We start from the raw sequence: 26,003 nt of genomic DNA, 5'->3' as shown, positions 1-26,003 counted from the left end.
GATGATACATTGAGACTGCATTTACAAACACAGCAGGGGCATCGCTATCGTCTTCAGAGAAATCTTTGGATGTACCATCACCAACGAGGACCCAACGCTTCTGATGGAACACCTCAACTTCCGATTACGAATTGACGCCAGGACCACGATCAGAGGCACCTTTGCTTTCAGACCGCCTGGACCCTAATCAGCCTTCTGTGACAATGTGTCCGACCTCATTCCCTCCCCCACCCCCCCCTTTCCATTGACTCCCTATACTAAGTCCTGCTTGGTGATCTCAATTTTCACATCAACGACCCCAACAACGCCAAGTACATCTCGCTTGTGGATAACTTCAACAACATTTACCTCACTCAACTGGATGTATGACGTTAGCACGCATACTATTACCACGCATACCTTTACAATGCGGTATTTACAACGAATACCGTTACAACGCATATCGCTTTGAGGTGCTGGATAGTGGTAAGTATAATTTTATATTCCAACTCCAGTCCCCGTGGACACTAGGGAAGGTGTTGGATATAAAATTAAACGTATTCCCTATCCTAGAGCGCCCCCCAGCGCAATGCGTTGTAATGGTATGCGTGGTAATGCCTGCGTTGTAATGGTAGTGTGTTGTAACAAATGCGTGCTAAACGTTGTATACCCACTCAACTAGTCACCGAACCCACACACAAAGCCAGACACACGCTCAACCCCATCTTTACCTCTCGTGGCAGATTCAAATTCACCCATGTCCCAGAATTCACCTGGACAGACCACATCATCTTCCAATTTACTATCTCCAATGCCCAACATACCATTGCCAAGCACTAGAACGCCACCCACTGCTGGGGAAAAATAAATTAGACTCAATGGACTCAGACCCTCAGCACAACACAACCCAAAACTTCAGAAGATCTTGACCAGTCCGTCCAGAATTTCTCCGCCTACGTCAACAAATATACGGATAGAGTCGCCCCGCTGAAACTAGCAAAAACCATCAAAACCTAGAAACATGCCTGCTGGTACACCCCAGAGCTCAGAACCACCAAGCACAACTGCTACTGACTCAAGACGTGATGGCGCATCACGAAACCCCTCCGACAGAGCCACTAGGAAAGCAGCCCTCCGTGATTACCTCCTGCACATTAAGGAAGCCAAGAGATCAGCCATCACCGACCGCATCGACACCGCAGCCAAACACTCGAAGAAACTCTACTAATTTGTTAAGGAATTCTCCAACCACAGCCACAGAGAACACTAGCCACCCCTCCCAAGAACTCTGCTGCACCTTCTCAGACTACTTCCACAGCAAGAGTGCTGCCATCTACATTAACTTCGACCCCCCCCAATCCACCACCCTCAGCCACAGCAACCTCAACCAATGAGCGCACACCATCCGAATGATAACCACCTGGTCTCAGTTCACCACTCAGACCACCATAACCATCATGTTGTCCATCCTCTCCAGAGCACCCACTGACCCCTGCCCCTCCACCTCTTCAACCTCTGAGCCAACCCAATCAGCACGGAACTCACCAGCATCCTCAACACCTCCATCTTCACAGCAACCTTCCCAGGCTGATGGAAACATGCAGAGGTCAGACCCCTCCTAAAGAGGCCCAGTGATGACTCCAGCTGCCCCAAAAATTACCGACCAATCTCCCTGCTCCCCTATCCAGCATAAGGACTCAACAAAGCCATCAACCAACAGCTCACCAAATACCTGGAACTACATCACCTACTTGACGTCTCACAATCAGGATTCTGTGCCAACTACAGCACTGAGACAGTGCTGATTGCAGCCACAGACAACATAGGAATCCTCCTCGATCGTGGAGAAACTGTGGCCCTAATCAAGCTCGACCTCTCTGGTGCGTTCAACACCGTCTCCCACCACACCCTCATTGACAGACTCCACAACATCGGCATACAACGAAATGCCCTCAAGTGGATCACCTCTTTCCTTTTTGGACATACACAGAGCATGCGTCTGCCTCCCTTCACCTCAGCACCTAAGGACATCAGATGAGGCATAGCCCAAAGATCCTCCCTCAACCGCACCCTGTTCAACTTCTACATGACCCCCCCCCCCTGCATACGTTGTGGGATCCCACGGACTCAACATAAACTCTTACGCCGACAACACTCAACTTATCCTCTCACTAACAAAGGACCCTGCCGAAATCAAAACCAACTTCTGCAACACCATGATTGACGTAGCTAAATGGATGAGAAACAGCTGCCTCAAATTCAACTCCACTAACAGTACCACACATACACCCTCAGCACTATCCTCCACAGCCAACTGAGCATGAAACGACAAGTCAAATCAGCCGCCTCCTCCTGCTTCAACATCCATTGCATGCTCCGCAGAATCTTCAGATGGATCCCAATCAACACCAGAAAGACTGTCACGCAAGCCCTCATCACTAGCAGCTTCGACTATGGCAACACTCTCTACCCGGCTTCTCAAAAGACCCCAGCCCATACAGAACACTGTAGCCAAACTCATCCTGGACCTCCCCAAATGGACCCGCATCCCCTGAACCTCAGAAACCCCCACTGGCTACCCATCCAGAAGAGATGCAAGTTCAAGATCCTTACACATGCATATAAAGCCCTACATAACCAAGGACAATCCTACCTCAACCATCAATTCCACTTCCACCTGTCCGCTAGACACATGCGCTCTGCCTCGCTCTCCATTGCACCTCCCCCTGCATCCATTACAACCGCAGATAGGGCCGCTCCTTCTTCTACATCGCTGCCAAGACCTGGAATGACCTGCTCATCCACCTCTGAACAGCACGCTCCCTGGCGGACTTCAGAAAGAAACTCGAGACCTGGCTTTTCAACGGAGACACAGCACCGTCAGCACCCAGATACCCCTAGGGGTGACAGTGCTGCCCTCTAAAAATGCTGATTGATTGAAAATTGATAAAACATCTCCCCTTCTTCACAAATAACAAAACTAGGCATAGTAACAACGACTAACACACGCCACTAACACAAACACGCTTACACGCACAAGACACCACATAACAACACACCACATCTATATAATGAAAGCGAACAATTAACAAGAGGGAACAGACACCTACACACTCCGTCTCCAGACCACTACACTAAGACCACAAACACATTAACTTCAAACAAAGTCATCCAGCCACCTTGTTGGTCTGTGGTTCCTAGCCGAATTTGTGGACAGTGGTATGGCAACAAATGATCTGTGAGCATCCGAAAGACTTGGCGTGGGCATTTTCGACCAGGGACTCGCTGTGGAAGAATTTCACCCTTGAGAACGAGTGGGATTGGCAGCTTATTATGGTCTGCCAAGTCATCCAAGAAAGACCTTGTCTCTACGATCTTCTTTCAAGAACCCTATATTTATGCTGCCTCATTATACTCAATTGACCTGGAACCGCACCGTACGCAACCTGGCCCTTACCACGCTCAGTTTCATGCACTAATATCCGTGAGACTTACTCTGTTTCTGTTTTACCTTTGTCTCTTTGGACTGTGACTGAGCCATATACTGCGAGTTTTGGTCTGGACCATTTAACTATTGGTAACTTATTATTCTCCTGACTCTGCCCTGACAAAGCTCCCAAGGTGGGGAGCGAAACGCGTTGGCTGTCCTGTGCACCCCTAGCAAATGAAAAAAGCCCAATAAAAAGAAGAACTTATTTTCAAAATATTTGGCCTATTTGAATTACTTTACTTCTGGTGCTGCCTCCATGCCTTTTTTCAAGCATCCGAAAGGGCTTCGCCAGTGCATTGAGCATGATGCATGCGCTGCCTGAGGAAGACATCACACCTGCCCTTCCATCAAGCTGAAAATCAGAATCTTTCATCAGGAACCAACCACTGCATTCTTCTGCATCATCTTGGGTTGTTTACTAAGCCAACTCGCCAGCTTCTTTCACTTTATATGGCCCTTTACATTTGGAGAAACACTTACCCAGACATCATGGTTTAACCTTCACCCAGTCTCCTTTAGCAATGAGAGAAACCGACCCCTTGCAGCTAGACCACTCATCAACATGTGGCTGAAGGTCTCTCATCCACTAAAGAATTAATGTAGTGCCAGGAGATCTACCGCTAATGAGTTCAAAAGGTGATTTACCCGTATAGGATTCACAGTGGTACGTGGGCCCGTAATATGTCTTCCACTGCTCCTTGTAAATTCAACCATGGTTTTACTGCCTACTCAATGGTTCCCTTAACCAATCTGTTTATTCTCTCTAACTGACCATTACCTTGAGAATTGGATAGTGATTTAAACGTTTAACACCGAAACTGAGTGAGAAATTACCCATCTCCTCAAAAATTCATTGCGTACCTTTGTCAGTCCCCAAAACTGAAGGAACGCCATCCTTGTGGAAAATCCCCCCCAAGATGGCGATGATGGAGCAAGTGGTTATGTTGCACATGACTACTCGTAGCAGTTATCCAATCATCTCTGGACACACAGCTGTGTAACCCTTCAATTGCATCAGACACACCAGCTATAAACAAATTTTAGAGCACAACCTTTCTTCACTTGCACCATCAGGTAAGCGAGACAGTCATTTGGCCACATTGTTCTTCTGCCCTAGGGACATACTCTACTATGCAGGCATATTATTGAAGTTTTGTAGCTACTCTAGCTACTCTAGCTAATTATTATTATTCACACTTGTACAGCGCATGGCTACCCAACCAACGGTCTCCCAACGGTCTCCCAGTATTAGGCCACAGAAGAGGCACCCAGAGACACCCCAGGGGTGTCTGCTAACCTACCAGAACAGTTCTTGGCACCACCAGGACTCAACATAAACACAAGTGGCTGGTAATCCATACTTAAAACAATTCTACTTCCCCACACATATATCCTGAAATAGGTATCAACCCATGGAGAGGCCAGTGCTTCACTTTCAACAAGTGACCTATTTCTCTCTGTAATGGACAAGGAGTGAGATGCAAAGGTAACTGTCTTTTCTACCTCCCCATGAATCTGAGAAAATACCACCCAACCCTACTCCACTCGCATCCACTGTATTGATGTGTTTCAACCCTTTTTGAAATGGGATCAAAGGTCCAGCATTGACGATATTGGATTTCACCTCTGTAAATCGTGTCTGTTGACTTTCTGCCTTTCTTGAGTAACAACCTCAAGCACTCTGTCTTGCGGGCAAAGGTTTGTGGTAAATAATGACGCTGAATGCTTTTCTTTGTGAGTAGAAGCAGTTTATTAGGCAACAACTCCGTAACACCTTAAGGCCAGGCACCACAACGGCAACTGGCAAATATAGTACTAAGATAAACAAATATGGTAAATACAGTTGTAAGATATACAAATATGGTATCTACCCCATAGTAAGTATTCCACCGTAAACAGTATGACACACTCTTAATAACACTGCTTGGGTTGTCACTTAAATATAAACTAAGCCTTTCAACAGTCCTGACATAGTTCTCACGCTGTCCAAAATGAGATTTATTGGGATAAATACGGGTAAACAAATAAAAATTCTTTGTCAACAGCACCAAGACAACTGTGTAACATGGCCACTCTTCTCTCTCCTCATCAAATTTCTAAATATCAATTGCCACTAAATATTTCTCATATGCCCTTTTCCATTATTAGTTCCACATGGAGAAACCAGTGTTAATGGATTGTGTAGTGATGCTGATGATGCTCGAGAGATCAGCAGCGATTGCTGGCCTGCCCCAATGTTTAGCATACGGTATTGTTTTCTTGAGCCTGCTGGGAAGCAAGGAGGCACAGCATTCAGACTTCTGCCATTGGTGTAAGGTATTTTTTGCTATGTTCCAAAATGACTTTATTCTGTCTGAGTGAGGGACCCAAATACAAATTTTTGTAGTTTGCATATCAAAACGTTTAGCCTCCTATATGTGAAAGGATAAGACTTCAAATATATAAATACAGAAACAAATACCCTTTAATCATTGGAAAAACTGTTTTTCTCACCCAGAAACTTGGAAATATGTGCCTTCATGGGAACAGGAACCTGCATAGTAATAATATACTTCGTGGCAAGGTAGCCCAACAAAGCCTAAAGGCCACTCTGCTCTGGCAAATGAGCTGGTCTATGAATGGAAGAGCTTTGGTGATTTTCCCGGGACTGAGAAGTTTTTGGTACACATCATATTTCTCGCTATGATCCAATATTGCTGTTGGGAACCAAGCCTTCGATATTTGGCTTTCTATGCTGTCAAGGTTTGGGATTTATTTCTGATGGAGCATCCCTGAATGTCAAACTCCTTACTGAGAAGCCTTGGAAGCAGTTACTGATACCTAAACTCGTCCAGGTACTTCACTAGTCTGCATTGGTAGAACTGGTATTACAATTACTCTCTTAGAAAAGGGAGAGTCCAAGCTTCTCTGGATTAAATATGGCACTAAAGACGAAATCAGACACCAGGAAGGGATAAAGTACATAATGTGTTGTAGCTAACTGAATTAGCCAGACACAGCATCCTGAGATCAGCAGTTTTCTCTTGCTAGTCACAAATCATACTGGTAAGAATGGTCTGAGATGTGTGCCACAAAGTCGATTCATCCAGACAGCCAATGTAGATACCTGTACCCATGGGATCTAGTGTATGTGGCTGCAAGTACTGATGGAGAATTGGAGAGGTCTAGTCTTGGGAAAGAACAAAGAGTACTGTTACCACACTCAACAATGAAGTAAAAGAGACAGGAAGGCACTGCCACATTCTACTCAGAGTAAGTAGGCCTCAATGCAAAGATTCTTCCAATGTCTCGAGTCCAAGCTAGTCATGGGACTGTAACAGAGGCCTAGGACAGCTTAACCTCATCTGTGCATTTTGCGATGTGCTTCCTTCCTCACTGATCTGACAGCCTCCACCTTATCAACTAAGCCCTGCCCTGAGAGGTAATGTGACTTAGCTGCTGGGGAGGAAGAGGCGATGATACGAAGATGTTATTCAAAAGGCTGGGATGGCCTAAAGCATGCCTACAAGAGAACACAGACGCTACTCTCCAGTGGAAGACCAGGAGTCACATGAGCAGAATGAGATTTCACCTCCTCCCTCCAGAACAAAATGTTCAGGGAGTTTGAAATGCTTGATCTCTTGCTGAAATGTCCCTGGCCCAGCAAGAGAGAAAAGTTGGATTTAAAGGTGCAATAGCTGACTGCGAACCCTGAGCCCAGACATGGAGTGAGATTTGACCCAATAGTACACTGGTCTTTCTAGAGAAGCAGGAGGTCTGGTCTGTGATGGTTTAAGTTGCTTGCTTCAAACTACTCATGATGCAATCTGTATTGTTTAAAATTGAAGCAATGTGACATAGGCTGCCTGAGCTCAAAGAAGAGAAGAGCAAGAATTGATAAAGCCAATAGGTCTTGCGTTTTGGACCTACTGGTATTGACAATGCTTGTTGGTGATCCTGAACAAGACAGGTGAAAAGCACAGTGCTTTTGCTGATGCTGTTTAGAATTATTAAAAATTTTTTTTTTTTTAAAGATTGTTGATGTGGCGGCTGTTGACAGTCACTGTAGGTGAGCACATAAGCCTCCACACACGCGTGCACCAACAGAATGACCTGGGTGCCATTTTGTTTGAATTTTTATTGAAAAAATCTAAGATGGCTTGCACCGCTTAAATTGGTCAATAAATAAAATTAATTTAATGAATGCTTAAGTGCTTTTGTGGAGGGCCAGCAGCAATTTGCTGCCTGGGCCACCCATAAAAATATATATGTTTAAAAAACAGTATTGTGTGGGTGAGGGGAACTAAGGAGCGGGTGGCGGGGGGCAGTGGGGAATAAATCAAAAATTAACCCTTGAAAGGAGAGAGCAACATAGGGAGACAGTAACACAGCACAGAAAAGAGCAGAAGAGAATTACACGGAAGAGCACAATATGGAGCAGGTGGGTGGGAGCAAAAGAGGGAGAGAGCTGGCAAGCACGTGTGCACTGATTGAGTGCTTAGAGAAAAATAAGTTCCCCAAAAGTGAGCTGTGGAAGGACACAAGTGTGCCTGTCAAGAGAATGGCAAAGATGCTTTAGTCGAGGGGAGAGACAAACAAAAGAAAGAGCAAGATGGGCAAGCAAAGCTATCTAATAAGAAGCAAGGAAACGAGAGTGATATCAAAGCCAAGCAATGGTAAGCATTGGGCATGCTCTAGGCCCCTGTAAGTTCTAGGTAAACTTAAAAGCAGGTCTTTTGTAACCGGACAGCTTGTGCTGTCTGGTAGGCTCGACCTAAAAACAGCGGAAAACCACTTCACTCTTAGCTTAGCATGAGATAAGCAGGTTTTATACATACTAAACACCAGGAAAAAGGAATTGTTGAAGATGCGTACCTTCATAAGGGAAGGGGACATGACTGCATATAAGGTACACACTTGGTACCAGTCATGGCAGGGGCCTTGTTTTAACAACTTTGAGAAACACTTTACTGTCCCATCAGCGAGTGGTAGTGTATAGGCGGATGGAGATTTAGGAGAGAGCAAGGATAAATCAGTGTACTAAATGAAATTGCCCTCTGGGTCTAGTTGCCTTTTTTGTTGGCACTCAATTTACACAACCTTTCCCAAGGAGATGCTATGAACCTGTCCAGGGGTTTAGATAGTATTGATGTGGAAAGAGGCATATTTATTCTTGCAAATGTCATCAGCGAGTGAGACAATGTTGTCTTAACTAGGACAAGGGTTTTATGTTCCCGTTTCTCAGGTTGAATATAGTAGTATGGTCAGAACTATAGTATAGATATTTTTAGTTGAAATATTTTGCTGGGAAAATGTGGCGCACAGGAAATGTATCACTTCTATTTAAATGCAATTTATGTTAATGACAATAACGGGATTAGGGTCAGAAAATACAACCAAACTACAAATATAATTCAATCATAAATATAGAGTCAGGAAAAATAGAATAAATACAAAAATAAGACCTGAAAATAATATATAAGACACCTGGGGGACCCAGGACCTATGTGTCACCTTACCTACTCTAAAGGAATGCAAGCCATACTGGGTACTCTAGCCTGCATGGATATACCTAACCTGAAATAAAACGATTAACTCAACAAATAGATTGCTGAATGTGAATAAGTGGGACTGCAAAACCAGAACCCCTCTGCAACAAAACCCAAACAAAGCAAACATCTAAAACAAAAAAAAGTTGCATATATCTTATGAGCAATTTTCAGCTCAATATGAAGTCTCCTGAATCCAGCTCACCGTCGTGGCCCAGCATGACCACTAGCCGAGTTACCTCCAGTATCTAACACGCAAGAGGAGCTTGGATGACCCCTACCTCCCCATGCAGCAGAGAAGGAGGAGGAGGCTCTCGGTCCAGCTGTGAAGCAGCTGGTACAGGACAGCCTTAGTAGCAACAATGCGGCTCCACGTGGCCGGGCGAATGAAGCCCTCAATGAGCATCAGGATGCGGGTCAGAGGTCTAAGCGGTGGAGCTTTGAAAAGAAACGTCCAGGGTTCGAGGCTGCGTGGGATGTAACACAAGGCATCCTTTTAAGTTGTGAAAGCTATTGGGTTAACCAAGTAAATACTGCAGAGCAGTGATGGTGACGGTGCAGTCATCGTCAAGTGCACAATGACAGAAGACTTCCACAAAAAGCTCGACAAACTGATAGTTTCATATGGAAAGACAAGAAGCATAGAATCAGCTTACAAAAATTGAGACTCAGCAAAGAACTCGGAGGATTGAATATTATGAACTTTAAAAACTTTCAGTCCTCCTGCCAAGCTAAACAAGGAATGTTCTGGATAACTAACACGCAGGACTATACACCAGAGTGGCTAACACTCGAAAGGAACATCCTGGAGGGGCTGAACCCAATAGCAATGCTCACAGCGAACACACATCCCGCCAGACATGACCCCATCATCAAGCACACCAAAATAGCACTACTAAGAGTAGACAAGCAAATGGGACAACGGATCAGAGGAACCAACTGGGCATCCATCTGGTTTAATACAAGAGTCCAATACAAAGGGAAAGTGATGTGCAACGAGACCTGATCAGAAAAGGGGATCACCACCCCAGCGCAACTGGAAAAAGACCACTCCCCAATCACGTTCCAGAGCCTCAAACAGACGCACAACCTACCAGACATAGAACTATACACGTTCCTCACAATAAGAACAGCCATCACCAAGGCAAACCTAAACAGAAGAACGCCCACCATCATACAGTACATGAGCAACCTCAACAAGGTCGTACCCCAGACAGCGCAAATCTACAAACTCCTGAGCCCCAAAACATCTACACTGAATGCAAAACAACAAACTCCTGGGAGACATTGTACACAAGACACCTCAGTGAGGAAGAAAAGGGCAGGCTATGGAAGTCAGCCACATCAAACAAAGTCACGCCACAACTCGCACAGACAAAATACTGGCTCCTACACAGAGCGTTCTGGACTCATGCCAAACTTGAGAAAGCAGGCATAAGAAACAGTGACACATGCTGGAACTGCCAAAGGGAGAGGGGAAGCCTAGAGCACCTCATCTTCGAATGCCCCAAGGTCAAGAGGTACTGGACAAGAGTGAGCAACCTGATCAACACTGTCGTAGGGAGAAGCATACAACCAGGCTTCGTAGGGCTAGCCACTGCATTTATGGCACCAGACTTAGAGAGCAAGAATGAGAGAGACCTAGTAGACATCCTACTTACAGCAGCAGTTAAGACCATATTAACGAATTGGAAAGACACAGCCAAAGCAACGTTCAAAAGCTGGATAAACTGGGTCACCTTCCTCAGAGGGGCAGACAACAAACGGGGAAGTTCTCGCCCAGCCACAACGCCAAGAATGAGATGTGGGCGGCCCTAGATGCACACCTGGGGTCACACAAACCCACGTAAACCCGTAAACGCACAACCTACCAACAACACACCGCCAGCACACAACCAAGGCTAGGAGAGCCGCCGCCCCCCCTCCACCTTTCTCTCTTTCTTTCCCCTTCTCTAGGGGGAAATCAGCCGATTAACTATGAATACTCGGGGCAAACATGTAACCAGGATAATACCAAGAACTCCCCGCTGTAAATACTCCCCCCCCTGCACTACTACTGTACTGTATTGGAAATCTTTTAAATAAAAAACTTTTTGAAATCAAAAAAAGACTTTGAAGAGTCACACAGTATAGAACTTTGTACCCAACAGCAACCACGAGACGAAGGATCACACAACCCTGTTGGAACATGCCGATGCCGCCCCCCTCCTACGGCAAAGGTAGGGGCTCAATATTTAAATAAGGGCATTAGAGTGGCTGCGTGTCTTTTACGGCAAGACGGGCATAAGCTAGGGGGATAATGTGGCCTTACGGTCAGAGCTGCCGTTGGGAGCTGGGGAACCAGGCTCAAGCCTCGGCTTAGTATCTGTGATTCGGAGCAAATCACTATGGCCAGGTACTACCTAGACCCCCTCCTCCCCAGTCAATATTAAGATAATAACAGGAGAAGAATTTTTGGAGACGGGGGTCGTAAAACCCACGGCCGTATTTATTTACATAATAATTTAAAACAAAATGAATATACAAATTTTACACAATACGCAGAAAACCATTACATTACATTGATTACATTAATAGGTGCAGATGTCAGATGGCTAACCTTAACAAATCTCTAATACAAAGGTATTCCTATCCGAATCTAAACATTCAATAATCATAATAGCAACATTTTATTTTCTGTGTATCCCTATTGTGAGCCTACGGCAAGGTCAGTAACTGGCGCCAGATCCTTACCAAATTATGACCCCGCTCCAAATGGAGTGCGCATGCGCAGTGGGCCAGCTGACCGTGAGGGTACTTCCCCCCAGGTCACCCCGTATGCCCTTATGCCCGCCCTCTAACCAGAGTTCACATGTGCAGGGGGCCCGTTCACGGTGAGGGTTCTTCCCCCCCCCCAGGTCACCCCCGTACGCCCTGTAGATGATCTCCATAATGGGGCCCTTGCAGTTATGCGCCGTTTATTTGCGCCATTGTGCACATGCAGGGTGGCCAAGCAGCCTACCGGAAAGCGTAACTCCCCCTCCCCCGCACCCACCCAGCCAACCGGCTGTAACTACCCCTGGAGTACCATGAGAGACCACTTGTCCCTTCCCCTTGGGCGATCCCATTCAAGAATGGCGCCACCCTCTAAGAACCTTCAATTTACTGCTCACCAATCATGACCTTACTGCCTGACCAAGTAATAGCACAAAAAATACAACAATAAACATAACCTGTACAAGGAAAAAACCTCCTCAAACAATGGGAAAGAAAATTCATCAAACATATGATAAACACAAACAATGGGAAAGACAAATTAATCACAAATATGATAAAAATAACCATGTAAACCTGAAAATTAACATTCCTAACAATACACCCTGTAAACCCTGCTTTTAAGAGCCGGTGGGTGGGGAAATGACAAATTACAGCCTCCTAGCGAGCCTTCGTGACTAATGGCAGGCTGAGGGAGCGGCGAGCAAAGAGGCAGACTCCGCCGCTCCCCAGCCTTTTATTACCCAGATTCAGATTCCAGCCAGGCCAGTTCTAACTGGCCTGGCGTTAGTCCGAGTGCATGACCCAGAAGTGCTTCTAATCACTTGCGGGTCACGCCCTGACTTCGACCAGTTAGCACCGGGGCGCGCCTCTCCCCTCATCAAAGCGCGCGACAGTCCTGCCCCTGTATGGTCCTGGGGCAGGCGTGGCCGATGCCGGCCCCGCCTTTCTATATGGCCAGGTACTACCTAGACCCCCTCCTCCCCTGTCAATATTAAAATAATAACAGGAGAAGAATTTTTGGATTCGGGGGATCGTACAACCCCGGCCATATTTATTTACATAATAATTTAGAAAAAAATGTATATACAATATTTACACAATACGCAGAAAAACATTATATTATATTGTTTACATTGATAGGTGCAGATGTCAGATGGCTAACCTTAACATATCTCTAATACAAAGGTATTCCTATCCAAATCGAAACATTCCATAATCAATAATCATAATAGCAACATTTCATTTTCCGCGTATCCCTATTGTGAGCCTATGGCAAGGTCAGTAACTGGCATCAGATCTTTATCAAATTATGCCCGCCCTCCAACCGGAGTGCGCATGCGCAGGGGGCCAGTTCACCGTGAGGGTACTCCCCACCCAGGTCACCCCATATGCCCTTATGCCCAGCCTCTAACCAGAGTGCGCATTCACAGGGGGTCCGTTCACGGTGAGGGTACTTCCCCCCCAAGGTCACCCCCGTACCCCTGTAGATTATCTCCATAATGGGGCCCTTGCAGTTATGCGACGTTTATTTGCGCCATTGTACAAGTGCGGGGTGGCCAAGCAGCCTAGCGGAAAGCGTAACTCCCCCTCCCCCGCACCCATCCAGCCAACCGGCTGTAACTGCCCCTGGAGTTCCAGGAGAGACCACTTGTCCCTCCCCCTTGGGTGACCCCATTCTAGAATGGCGCAGCCCTCTAAGGATCATCAATTTACTGCTCACCAATCATGACCTTACCGCCACAGGCCTGCATAGTTGCCCGACTATCTGGCCCCCCCAAAAAGCTCACTGAAAGTCATGCCCTGTCCTTATACACAACTAACTAGGCCAGGGTCATGCCCGGTCCCTATACAAAACTAAATAGGCCAGAAGATTCTTCAAGAAGTTTTAATCCCCTAATTTGGACAAATGGACGGTATCTTTTTAGGAAGCACGACTCCCGCTCCCCCCAAATGCACCCATGGGCTATAGTCTGCAGGTGTAAAGCCCTAGATAGCCTCAGCAGTTTGTTACTAGTTATTTTATCAAGTGGCTCAATGCCCTCACAGACTCACTTCCCCACCGTTGGAATCTCTGGGATCGCTGCGACAGGGTGATTCCCGGGCATATACGTGTCGACCCACCCACTTCAGTGATTAGTGTTTCAACCAGCCCCCTTCTACCCATGCATACCCAGTCAATCCCCACCCCCCAAGTGCAGGATAGTAATGCTAGGGCTGACTGACTCAGAGGAAATTGACATACCGTCTTGGAACCACTAAATGGGCTCAATTTATGGCATCATGATGCGCCCTATAGACACGTCGCCCCAGACAATGATACTCATTGCTGGTGCAACTGCACCAGTGGAATGCTACCCAGGGAGTGCCCAACAGGCCCCAAGATCTCCCATACACATATCCTGTAATACTTGAACAACCTATACCTGACCACTATGTTCTGGGTCGGCTCTGCCTAAGCCTATCTCCCTACTACGGAGCATCCTACCACAGCGCAGTGTCCGCTACGATGGCACCTGCAAGCACAAGCGCCGTAATGGCAGAATACCGTTTTCCGACAAGGGGTGTTGAGGTGGTGCATCCGCCTGTTACCCCTGGGTTTGGTCAAGGTGGCAAGGCATGCACCTGTAAGGCAGCGTACTGCTCAATTACCATGGCTGGCAACAACAAATGGTTAACCCACCTATACACAAACAATATAGTGTATGGGCCGCACCGTCTCACCCATGCATGCTGGCATCTCTTGAGCCCTTGAACTGATCGCTCATCACACTTGATGTCGTTGCTTGCAATTCACGTTCCAGATCTACTGGTCCCCTTGGCTGTCCACATCTTGCTGTCGTTGTGGTGTGGAGCACTTCCCCGGTATCAGTCATGAATCCAGCCATACATAAATGAAAATCCAACACAAATGATTAGTGCTGTTTGCTTTTAGACGAAAGATACAGTTCACATGCCAGCCGTACTTCGTGGGACTGTACCCCCCCACAATCCCAGCCTGGGGTGCATAGGCACTGTTGTGATACACACGGACGTCTAATGTGCCGGCAAAACGGATGCATCAGTACTGCGTGATACTACACCTGTACCCATTGCAAAATTGTATGTGCCCAATGGTTCCCAGGTACTGTCTGAAAGCATAGACCTCCAAATGCACAGGCCCAAGGACTTCAGTAACGTTTTGACCCCCACGGACATCTCACAGTATAAATGTTCAGGTACAAGGGTGCAGAGATACCGTTGACAAACCACAGGCATATAATGCTTCACTGTACAAGCACCGGGGTGCAACGGTACCGTGTGACGCCACATGGACACCCAAAGCACAAGTGCACAAGCACTTGGGTGCAAGGGTACTGTGTAACACAATACATTATTGTGCCTACATGTTTGAGCATGAGGGTGTATAGATACCGTCTGTCAAGCCACCTGCATACAATGCATACGTGTATTAGCGGACCGGTGCAGAGACACTGCGTGACATAACGCACTTATAAAACAAACGTGTATCTGCAATGGGTGCCTAGATGCTTTTGACCCAGAATTCATATGTGCAACCGCACATGCGTGCAGAGGTACCCTTGAAGGTGTGACAACAAGGCCTGGGATGTACTGCTTTGACATCATAAGTGTTGATAATGTACTTGAGTGACCTCACCGAGGCCAGTGCCTCGCGGGACTGACTTCAAAACCTTGTAATAAATTACTGTAACATGCAAAGCGTAACTCCCTCTGTAAGTCATGCCACCAAATGTGGAATGAGAATTTGAGCGAGCCAGTTCGGCTGTCGTATATCTTTTAGCAAAGGAAGAGATGTTTGCTTCAGCAAGGGTTAGTTCATGGAGAAACCATAAGAGTAACTGGTAATATGCTGAATATATAGCTTGTGTTTCTTGTGAACCGGCCCAAACTCAATTTGACTGTGAATGGTCCTTGCCCCAACATTTTATTGTGAAAGCCTAGCATAGCATAAGTGTTATTACGTAAAGAACATTGAAATTCGACATTCAACAAGAGTGCCTAGCATAGCACCAGTTGTATTACCATCAGGCTTTTAACTGAGAATGCTTAGCATAGCATCAGTTGTATTACATGAGGAACATGAGGCTTACAGTGAGGGTGCCTAGCATAGCACCAGTTGCATACCTGGGGACCTCACCATATATTTCCGCAAGAGATGAAATGATTTTTCCAGCATCACCTCTGTCAATGTCATTGATATGACCTGATAAATAAAGCCTTTGAAGGGGAAGGACCAGTACTATCTCCCATCTTGGACCCTTATGAGAAGTGTTGCAAACACAGTAAAATGCCCCCTGGCTAATCCCCTGTGTCCGACTAGAGGGGAATGCAATCCATTATTTTTGTTACCGAACGGGCTTACATTTAACAGCAAACACAGTAAAATGCCCCCTGGCTAACCCCCTCTGTCCGACTAGAGGGAAATGCAATCCATTATTTTTGTTACCGAACATGCTTACAATTAACAGCATACCACATACCCGGCCCCCCAGAAGGTGTACTCCACGTGTGTGAGTGCCCAGCTAATTAAAGAATGGACCTGGAGTATACAGTGGAATGTAATAGCACATTCATGGTTACTTTTAAGGAAGGTACGGGGTGTAGAGTGGAGTGTAATAGCACATTCATAGTTACTTAAAGGATGCTGAAGCTTTGGCACAAAAAATGCACCTTACTTGCCAAGCCGGTGCTAATGGCATTGCCAAATCTTGTTTAAACGTAAATGCGTCTAGACACCCCCAGTATTTCCTAATGCTTGGTCCCCGTCAAGGCAGAATCCACACATGATGGGTTACCTCGTGTGTGCCCTTTCATTGCACCTATTAAAGTGCCAACCCACCATCATTTGCATGGGGTGGAGGCCCTTCCCGCGTAACCATTTTGTTGCCCTCAGGTCTACACATATGATGAAATCATCATACCCAATCAGCATGCCCATTCCTGAAAAATTGACACTAAGTGTAGTATATACATATTGCACATACAGACCATTAACATGGGGTTATGTATGCATGTGTCGTGTGCCCAGTGCATACCCAGACTACAAACCTGGTACTGTTTGCTTCCCTTTTTCCCCTGTGTAACACATACCTAGTATGTAATTTGGTATGGTGCCTGGTGAACCCACAGACTATGTATGTTCTTGTATCCTCAGTGCACCTTACAGACTATACCAATGGTAGTATGTGCATTATGTCCTGAATTAACCTGCACAAATAAAAATACAGTATTATGTAGTTCCTCGCATTTTTGTTTGCGCACATTCAGACTGTAAACATGCCACCCTGTTATCACGTGGACCTAGTAAACATGGCAGTGATTGCCTTGAGTGTTTAGTGCATAAGCCATATGCTTATTGCACCCACAGACGTAACAGAAACATAACATTATTTAGTGCATACAACTTTATCATGTGCTTAGTGGATAGTTGATTAGGTTAGTTTCTACAACATCTAAATTGTGTTTCGTATATCTAATAGTGTAGGATGTACATGGTGGTTCCTCTGTTGAAGCTCATGTGTTTTAATATATTTTTACAGGTAATCGATGCCTATCTATCACAAATATGTATGTCAAGACCAAATGTTTGTATATTTTCATCAATAACACAGTTACCTAACCATAAATATATGTACTGAAAACCTTTTCTTTAAACCATAGTGTATAGCAATCTCAGCAACAGTTTCGACCTGTATATTCCTTGGCAAATATCACTCTTCTGCTTTTTGGGTAAATATTCATATCTCTTATGTGACTTTTCACTGTTAGTGGTGCAAAGGAATATTCAATGTTACTGATTCTTTGAATTAATATTTGAGAGTTAAATCGACTTAGAGCAACGTTTTGAAGAGTGACAAATGTGAAATGTTTTTCTAGGGAAGTTTGTTTATTTGGAATATAGATTGAATTGACATTCACATTTCGGAGTTGTTGTAAGTATAAACGTATGGATTTTGGATGTAATGTAAAGTTATTCATGATTGCATTTTTAACTCTACAGGTACCTTTTGAGAAAATGGACACTTTTCTTTGTCCGACAAATACTGGTTGTCATTGGATACTTTTGGTAAGTGAAAGTTATTGTTGAGAAATATGAGTGATTGTAATAGTTTAAAGTGCCTAAATATTGTTTTTAAAAGAATTTTAATTCTCATTTTTTTTCAAAAGATTTTCTTTTGAAATGTATCAAGAGCAGACATCTTTACCATAAAATGTAAACTCCCCATATTAAAAATGTTATTTCTTAAAAGATAAAACGCAGACCTATCATTTATACAACTGACCACCGGAATGTTGTACATACATGTCTATGGATATCGCCGCCGGACCCCCGGGTTACCGGCTAAATGGCTGTGTAACTCAATTGAAGATCCACTTGACTGTAAATGGCCTGACCGGCCCTAGAATGCCACGAAATGTACACTGTATGACAACAATGTTGTGCACAATAAAGGTCTTCCAAAAACCAAAAAAAAAATTCAAAATGTTATTTCTTTATTATGTTTTTTCCAGATTTTGAAACCATTAACAAAGACAATATTAGTTTATGATTTACTGAGTAGCAAAATTTGGACCTACCAAGACTTTTTACGCAGTTGGAGGTAACCTTTTCCTAAAAAACTTTCCATTCTCTCTTTATTATTTCTTATATTTCAAAAATATATAAATGTCAGTATGTTTTCTCTTTATGAAATTAATCAAAGTGAAATATTTAACATAACCATTCGTATTTCTCTAAAGGGTTTTCCTACAGGTATTGAAGCGTCCCGAATATGACCAATGGCAGTTAGTGGTAGAATCTAACTAAAAGCAACAGGACAGCTACAATTGTGGTGTTGTTTGCATGCTGGTAATGATACTTCCATTATGTTTTTTTTTAACCTTAATTTGTTGAAGATACATTACTTTATGTTAATAGCTTACTTTTTTAGAATAGTTGAAAATAGGAAAGAGGGCTTTTCGGGATGACACTTGTGAACGCCTACCGAATGCGTCCCTAGTGCCCGTCAGAAGCATATTGGTATTCGCGTTTTTTCTGAAACCTCCGATTGCTTTTTAACCCCAATCCTATTGAGAACAATTGTTTTTATGTACATTAAACTCCAGCTTGGACATTTTACAACATATACATTTTTAACTCTGTTTTTAGTTTGCAGAATGTTACGTAAGTCAGCAGCCAGTTGCCGAGCTTTTAATAAATGACAGATTTCTGGAGAAGTATAGATTGAAAATTGCAATGGACATAATGGAGTCATCAGGTTTTACTCTAACATTTCATGGTAGAAAATGTATAATACCCTAGTGTTTTCATAAACTTTGGATTATTTGGTATTTTGTTTTGTTGTCGAAATTTTTATTGAAAGGCACAACTTAAATTTTGAACCTAGTATAGTAAGACATTTCCATTATGTCAGTGAACGTAACATTCTGTTAGTTGTGCTGCCATTAGAAATTGTTTTGAACAGTTGTGACTGTCCTATGTACTGGATTGGAAAACACCTGGAAATATCTACTAACTATTGCAAATTAAGTTTACAATGTTTAGCATTGCTGTTATGATTTGATAATGTACATTTTTATACATTTAGAGTCTGTTCAACATTTGTGCGGTGTATGCAACGAAAAAGATTCAAGAATTTTTACGGATAAAGTTAAGGTAAATACCCTTAATATGACTAGTTTACAAAGTTAAAAAGTAACTGATATATGTACTTGTGTAGTTTTTGATGGCAGATAATCTCCAATTCACACTTCTGTGTAATGGTTTGTTGCAGGGTGGATTTAATTAGAACTAATGGATTTGCAAGGGTCTTTTCTGAGTCGTGTCAGCCATGTTGTTTCACTGGCTATGCACCCTTCCTATTAATGGGCTCATTACCACTTAGCCACTGACTGGGGACAGTGCACTATGCTTACTATGTAAATAAATGTAACTTAGCACAACAAAAAGCTATTGACCTGTATGCAATCCGAATAGAATAACAAATCAATGTTCACTTTCTTCCCAACAGGCACTATGTCAAGAGTGCTGCCGATGGATCCACATTGAATGTATTGAAACAAATGCAAAATCCTGGTTACCTTATTCAGGTTACAAATGTACCAAATGTATTTATTAAGAAAGTTTCTTTACTTGGTAAATATGTGTTCCCATAACAGCTGTACATCCACATGCTCTGCATGCTCCTGCTATCTAGTGTTGTGTCCGGGTTATCATAAGTAGTAAGGTCATTCCTCCTTTTTTAATTAGTCTGCATGGGCATCGACTCCATTGTTGGATTCTATTCACACATTAGGTTGTTAATGGAGTAAGTAAGTGTAATATAGAGTTGTCAATATGTATGTAAATTAAATAATAACATGAAACAACCACAGGTGTTGGTGGGGTAGGCAGGAGGGCATATGTGAATCAATAGCTGAATATTCCAAGAATAGATGCTGACACTGATAATGCCCCAGATATTGACCCTGTTTGCAGATTCCTACATAAGTCAACAGCCAGAGCCAGACAATTTATGAAGTTGCACATTTTGTTTGGATTTTACATTCAAAATTACATCCCTTTATTCACTCCGTTCTACAAACACTGCTAATGAAAGAATGTTGGGACACACTGCCTTCAGCTGTTATGCCTTGCACAAGCCATTTAGAGGTTGGCCATTCTTTGTTTAACCTTAATACTTAATCTGCTCTTTGAAATCCAGCAACTATTCGGCACCAATGACAACTTTTGTGTTGTTTATTTACCATTGTAGAACAAGGTCCGATGTGTTGACAAAACAAAAATGAATCCCTACTCTAAGGCTGTTCTGTGATGCAGCCAGACCATAACTGAGGTTAAAGGGAACTTTAGAATGGCTACATGGTCATATTTGTTGTCAAACACTTTTGAATGCTAAGCCTGGCGGCGGGGGTAGAATTCCACCCTTCTAGAGAGAGTAGACTTGTACACACGGACCTAACCACAAATTATCATATGTACTGGATTGTAATACACTTAGAAATATGTTCCAAATAGCCCAAATTAAGTTTACACTTTTTACAAAAACAGTTAAGATGTGCTATTGTACATCTATTTTACATTTAGATTCTGTTGAAGACTTCACAAGAAACAGCTTTCATTTTTCACCTTATTCAGCATCCACACAATTGAACACACCTACATTTAAAAAGTTATACATTTATTTTAAAAAGCAGCACAGTTATCGGGCGTTGTCTTAGTGATGGCCAAGGTGTCTTCCATCTTTATTAAACGGTAGAGGATACTTTATTTCTTGTTGCAAGTTGTCAACTTGCTCAAATCTTCTTTCATATTTCACCATGGTAGGCACAGAAAGTAGCATCGAAGGATGATAGTGGAGACATCTGAACGTATCGTCGTCTTCGGGGGGACGTGCGATCGTCCCGAGGTTATCTAGAGTATATATTTTGTACATATACATGTGTATTTTGTATCTACTCCTCAACGCCGATCGACTAATACGTCCCATCTTGCACACATCTGTGTAATGGCCTGGAAATTCAAACACCCTACAGGAAACAGACTTTATTTCTTGTACCAAGTTGTCAACTTGCGCAAATCTTCTTTCATATTTCACCATGGTAGGCACAGAAAGTAGCATCGAAAGTTGATAGTGGAGACATCTGAACGTATCCTCGTCTTCAGGGGGACGTGTGATCGTTCTGAGGTTATCTAGAGTATGTATTTTGTACATATTTGTATGTATTTTGTATCTACTCCTCAACGCCGATCGACTAATACGTCCCATGTTGGACACATCTGTGTAATGACCTGGAAATCCAAACACCCTACAGGAAACAGACTTTATTTCTTGTACCAAGTTGTCAACTTGCTCAAATCTTCTTTCATATTTCACCATGGTAGACACAGAAAGTAGCATCGAAAGTTGATAGTGGAAACATCTGACCATATCGTCGTCTTCAGTGGGACGTGCGGTCGTCCCGAGTTCATCTAGAGTACGTATTTTGTACATATTTGTATGTATTTTGTATCTACTCCTCACCGCCGATCGACTAATACGTCCCATGTTGGACACATCTGTGTAATGGCCTGGAAATCCAAACACCCTACAGGAAACAGACATTATTTCTTGTCGAAGTTGTCAACTTGCTCAAATCTTCTTTCATATTTCACCATGGTCGGCACAGAAAGTAGCATCGAAAGCTGATAGTGGAGACATCTGAACATATCGTCGTCTTCAGGGGGACGTGCGATCGTCCGAGGTTATCTAGAGTACGTATTTTGTACATATTTTGTATGTATTTTGTATGTTTTTTGGCTGTATGTATTTTAATGAAACTATTACAAACATTTTTCCATTTTAACACACACAAACCCACACATCTTCATTTAAAAAGTTCAAATTTTATTAAAAAATGCAGCACAGTTATCGGGCGATGTCTTCGCGATGGCCAAGGCGTCTTCCATCTTTTTGAAACAGTAGAGGATACTGTATTTGTTGTTCCAAGTTGTCAACTTGCTCAAATCTTCTTTCATATGTCCATTTTCACACACCCACCCACACACACACACACACACACACACACACACACACACACACACACACACACAACACACACACACACACACACACACCTACATTTCAAAAGATCTAATTTTATTTAAAAAGGCAGCACAGTTATAGGGCGTTGTCTTAGTGATGGCCAAGGTGTCTTGCATCTTTTTCAAACAGTAGAGGATACTGTATTTCTTGTTCCAAGTTGTCAACCTGATCAAATCTTCTTATATATTTCCATTTTAACACACACACCTAAATTTAAAAAGATCTAACTTTAATTAAAACGGCAGCATAGTTTACAATTCCATTTTACCCTATTTAGCATTCGTGTAGAATGAAAAGCTTAACAAAAGTCTAACAATATTAAAGAAGAGCCAGTATACAAAGCCAATTTAATTCTTCAACAAGTTAAGCGACAGGAAAGGTCAACTTGCTCATTCCAATTACAGGGTCTGGAAAGAGCCTGGTATTGTTATTTTTCATTCCTACCACCCGGAGTCGGGAGTGGGTAATTTGCACGCTTGCTGCCTTCCTTGGATGTGGTAGCCGTTTCTCAGGCTTCCACTCCAGAATCGAACCCTGAATCCCCGTTACCCGTGGTCACCATGGTAGGCGCAGAAAGTAGCATCGAAAGTTGATAGTGGAGACACCTGAACATATCGTCGTCTTCAGGGGGACGTGCGATCATCCCGAGGTTATCTAGAGTACATATTTCGTATATATTTGTATGTATTTTGTATATATGTATTATTTTTTTTTTAAACAAATTTTATTGATGGATTGCACACAAGGCGCAGCCCTCCATATTCCGGAGAGATCTGCAAACAAGTAGACAGCATCAGATGATTGGCAATCTAAACATAATTTGAAACAGAACATTTACCTGTCCCACACCCTCCCCGCCCCCACCCCCCCACACTGCCAACTCCCCCCTCCCGGATCCCTCCCTAACCCACTGCACGATAGCGTCTCATTCTTGAAAGAAGTCTCACATATAAAACAGTGTACACAATTCCTCAAATTTGGCACCCTCACACCATTCCCATGCAATCCTCTTGTTCTACTGGTGGCTCTAACCATAGACCCCTATAATCCGCTTATCTATTCCATATTTTGTGGTGTTTCCTAGGGCAACCCCGGACCTCAGAAATAGGGCGCTCCAACCCCATACAAAAATCTAGTTCCTTCTTCCACACCACTACCGGAGGAGCCCGTTCATCTTTCCAGGCCTGAGCCACATCTCTCTTGGCGACTGTGAGGCCCAACAACAACAGATGCCTTTTATATATATTTCCCCCACCCCTTCTAATACATATAAGAGACCTAATTGTGGAGTACGAGGGAGTTCCCAACCCAACACATCAGACAAACAGTCCCACACTCATTTCCAGAACTTGACCAAAACACCACAGCTCCATACCGTGTGAATTAAGGTGCCCACCTCTTGGCCGCATCTCAAACAATCCAGAGATTCAATCAGACCCGCCCGCTACAGTCTCTCCCTAGTGTAATAACCTCTGTGGAGGTATTTGAATTGGATGAGTCTTAGGCGCATTGCAATGGCTGCACCTTGGGGGGCTTCAAGGGCTTCCCGCCAATCTTCCTCTTCCAGCGTACCGACATCCCTTTCCCAGGATTCCCGCAATTTGTGTAGAGAGGAGGAACAGTGTGTAACTAGGGTCTGGTATATGCAGGATATTTTCTTATCTTCCAGTTCGCCCATGAATACCTTCACCTCTAGTGGGCTAAATTCGGGTATGGAGTTGAGTCCCTCCAGACTAGGTGCAATAGCATGACAGAATTGTAAATATTTCAAGAATTGGGTCCGAGGGATGCCATATTCCTCGCTAAGATCCAGAAATGATTTAAGGGCTGTGCCGGTCATAACATTTCCTAACATTAAAAATTCCTATGCAGTCCCAGCTTCGGAAGCCCTGCAAGGACGCCAGTGCGGGCAGACGACCATTATGCCATAGGGGGGGTCTCCTCAGTTAATGTACCCCACCATCCCATACGACGTAGTGCCTGCCTCCAGATCTGAAATACTACCTGGGTAGCCTGTGGCAATCTCTTCCTCAACCGCGCAGAGTATAAATTTGTGTGCAGAGTATCGGACCCCATTAGGTATCACTCTAGAGCATACGCAGGGTCCCCCCTATCCCCATACCACCGTTCGTTCAGGATCAGGAGATTGGAAGCCTGATAGTACGATAGGATATCGGACGTTGCCAGCCCTCCACAGTACGTTGATAAGGCAGGTGCGCAGCGCAACCCCCCACCCAAAGGAATTGTCCCAGCACAGAGTTGACTTGCCGAAACCAATGAGGTGAAATCAGGTAAGGGTGGTTCTGCAATTGGTATAGCAGCTGTGGGAGGGCAACCATCTTAAAAATAGCCGACCAGCCATAGATAGTGAGGGGCATACAGGACCACGTCTTTATCTCTGTTCGAACCCGGTCCCAGATCGGCACTATGTTGCGCTCCCAGGAGACCATGGAGGATTCAGATAGGAACACCCCCAAGTACTTAGTCCCCCCATCGCCACCTGCAACGCGAACGCCCATGGTCCAATTCCTGTGCGTTCTCCCAGCCCCCATAGGGTGGATTTACGCGGGTTCAGATAAAGCCCTCATGTTTCACCAAATATTTGCATTATCTCTAAAATACACTGCCCGACCTATTAATTTTAGTAAGGAAAAACAGGACATCATCCGCGTAAAGCGCGATTCTATCCGACGGTTAGGTCTCCCATTCAAAGCCTCGCAATTGTGCGTCTATGCGCACCCACGCCGCCAGTGGCTCCATGGCAAGGGCAAACAAATACGGCGAGAGGGGGCACCCCTGTCGAGTACCTCGCCCAATGGAGAATTTGGTAGATGTGGCCCCGACCACCCTCACGACGCCGTCAGGTCTGTGTACAATAGTTTTAGATACAACAGAAAACGGGGCCCAAAGTTAAGACGAGTCAGGAGTGCAAACAGGTAGACCCAACTCAATGAATCAAAAGCCCTGTCTATATCTTATCTTATCTTATCTCATCAAGAATTTATAGAGCGCACGTTCACCCGAGGGTTTCATGGCGCTTACTGATATACTCTGGGATATTACTGCTCAGAGACTAAGAGAAATTAAGCCAATGCATGGGCAAACAGCCATGTCTTGAGGAGTTGCCTGAACTGGAGAATAGTGACACAGGAACGTATTTCACAGGTAAGAGAGTTCCACAATTTAGTGGCAAGAGCTGCGAACCTGCGTCCTCCCTTGCGTTGAAATTTATAACGATGGACAATCAGAAGAGTTTGTGATGCAGATCGTAGATTGCGTGGAGGAGTATACTTGGGCAAAAGTTCTTGAAAGAATTTAGGGCTGCGTGAATGGAGGGACTTAAACGTCATACAGGCGGCCTTAAAAAGTACGCGCTGAGTAATAGGAAGTCAATGAAGTTGCTTCAACAATGGTCTTGCAGATTGCCAACGCGGGAGACGGTAAATAAGTCTGGCTGCCTGATTTTGAGCCATTTGAAGGCGCTTGCTGAGAGAAGCCGGAAGGCCCAGGTAGATGGCATTGGCGTAGTCTAAATGCGACAGCACCCAGGCCATCACCACCTGGGTCAAAGCAGATTGAGTGAGCATGCGGCTAATCTTCCTTATTTTCCGAAGTTGGAAGAAACACGAAGATACCACTGAGTTA

Source organism: Lissotriton vulgaris, chromosome 1_1 (assembly GCF_964263255.1).
Source record: "Lissotriton vulgaris chromosome 1_1, aLisVul1.2, whole genome shotgun sequence".
NCBI lineage: Eukaryota > Metazoa > Chordata > Amphibia > Caudata > Salamandridae > Lissotriton > Lissotriton vulgaris.
Note: the sequence above shows the minus strand (reverse complement) of the source record.